At 37.3% G+C, this 2,420-nt stretch overlaps 1 pseudogene; it reads right to left on the bottom strand.

Annotated features, from left to right (window-relative positions):
- Positions 1-235: 235 nt before the first annotated feature.
- On the bottom strand, positions 236-336 carry LOC123387106 (annotated as a pseudogene).
- Between the last annotated feature and the right edge of the window lie 2,084 nt (positions 337-2,420).

The following is a 2,420-nucleotide window of genomic DNA, read 5'->3' as shown; positions in this document are numbered from 1 at the left end:
GTACATTCCTGCTTTAGCGTCCTTGATAAATTGCTTCTATCCTTAAGGTCAACATCTGGTTGCAGGATGGACATTCCAGTTTTATCGTGTTGGCATCCCAGCCAGTGGAAGGGAGCAAGTGGAGAAAGCAAAAGGGTGCTCAGCACTTTTAAAAGAAGCTTCCCTAGAAAATTCCCCCAGTGTCTTTCCACTGTTTCTTTGATTCTCTGGCTTCTCCTGTTTGCAAGAGAAACTGGGAATATTGTCATGTCCCGTAACATGAGGGTTCTTGCGCAAGGGGCCATGCTATTCTTCTCTGTATTGTTCTAATTTTAGTATATGCGCCATAGCGAGCACAAAATGAGGGTTCTTTAAGTTAGTCCGTTAAGCATGGAGATTGAGTTGGCAGATATCGGTCCCTGACACATTGGCCTTTTTTTCTTTTCTATTAATATCTTTTGCATATCTTCTCTTGTCCTTTTTTCCTTGTGTTTTTTAGTCTTTGGCTTTAAGTCATCTGTAAATAAGTTTATTTATTTATTTAGGTTTTACTTATATAGTTTTTGTGTAATGTTAGAGTGTCTTTCCTTTTTTTTTTTAAGATTTTTAAAAATTTATTTATTTATTTGACAGACAGAGAACACAAGTAGGCAGAGAGGCAGGCAGAGAGAGAGGAGGAAGCAGGCTCTCTGTGGAGCACAGAGCCTGATGCGGGGCTCGATCCCAGGACCCTGGGATCATGACCTGAGCCGAAGGCAGAGGCTTTAACCCGCTGAGCCACCCAGGCATCCCTCTTTCCTTTATTGAGAGAGTAGTTTAACCATTTGTAATTATTGTTAAACATTTTATGTTTGGTCTCTTAATACACTTTCTGACTCTCACCTCTATTTTCCATCCCTTTCTATTGTTTTCAGTATTTTCTTTAGTTTTTATGCTATCTTTTCTTTTTTTAATAATCTTTTTAAGGTTTTCTTTAGTTGTTTTTTTTCTATTATGTGAAAGACGTACAAGTTTTTTCTTCTGCTAATATATACCTTTTGTATCTTCAAATAATTTAATTAAAGCTTTGTTAATTTATCAACACTGGAAATGAGACATCATTGATTCAGTTCCCTCTGTGAAAAATAGGAAACGGTTGCACGTACATTCCCTTTCACCTTCTTCTACCCACTTCTTCATAAAATTTTTAACTGATATGCATTGGAATTGCTGATGCAGTAGAGAAGTTAAATATGGTGATAGTTCTTCAAGAAATCAAATATGCACATTTTGTCCAGACACCATATTTTCTGGATCAATTTATATATAATTTTATTTTTTTTTAAAGATTTTATTTATTTATTTGACAGAGAGAGATCACAAGCAGACGGAGAAGCAGGCAGAGAGAGAGATAGAGGGAAGCAGGCTCCCCGCTGAGCAGAGAGCCCGATGCGGGACTCGATCCCAGGACCCCGAGATCATGACCTGAGCCGAAGGCAGTGCCTTAATCCACTGAGCCACCCAGGCGCCCCTATAATTTTATTTTTAAAATGGATTGTTGCCCACTGCCAGTCCTTCTCTATCTTACTTTTGTATTTGTGAAGTCTGCATTTTGATTTATCCCACCATTAGCTGAAGAATGTCTTCAAGTAATTGCTTGGGTATTTGCTGCCGAACACTTTGTATATTTTTAAGAATAGCTTTTTATTGTTTTCCTACATTAATTACAACTTGTCTGTATATAAATTGTTTTATGCCATTAAATGTTGTGGTGAATTAAGTCTAGGACATTATTTACTTACTAAATTAAGTACTTGTTGCTTTTTAAATGATTGCTTCTACTGAATGCTACATGTAGACTTGTTCATTTATCTTTGAAATGCAGGATTTTTGGGGTACCTGGGTGGGCTTAGTGGGTTAAAGTCTCTGCCTTAGGCTCAGGTCATGATCCCAAGGCTCTCTGCTCAGCAGGGAGTCTGCTTCCCTTCCTCTCTCTCTGCCTGCCTCTCTGCCTACTTATGATCTCTGTCTGTCAAATAAATAAAATCTCTAAAAAAAAGAAAAGAAAAGAAAAGAAAAGAAATGCACGATTTCTTGGAATGACCACTTTTCACTAATTTTGACTTGATATGATAAACACTTTCACTCTACAGAGTTGTTATAATAAAATGGTTAAGAAGAAAGACTTTAGAGACTTATTTGACTATAAGTTTTGGTTCTGCAGCTTACCAGCTATGGTCTTAGGCTCAAAGTAAGGTCATCATGTAATTTGCTGTCCACATTTCTGACACTTTTGAGGATGGAGTGTTGCCTAAAGTAATTTATATTAGTTTATCGAGGTACCACTGGAGTGAATCAGCATTGTCCTAGGCAAGCTGGGAATATGCAGTCATCTTCTTCTAAGGATCATCTGTAAAATGGGCATAATTATAGTGCATGCTTCTTAGGATTGTGATATCAAA

This window comes from Mustela putorius, unplaced genomic scaffold, assembly GCF_011764305.1.
Source record: "Mustela putorius furo isolate JIRA1106 unplaced genomic scaffold, ASM1176430v1.1 tig00003845_pilon_pilon_pilon, whole genome shotgun sequence".
Lineage (NCBI taxonomy): Eukaryota > Metazoa > Chordata > Mammalia > Carnivora > Mustelidae > Mustela > Mustela putorius.
Note: the sequence above shows the minus strand (reverse complement) of the source record. Positions and strands in the feature narration are given on the sequence as shown.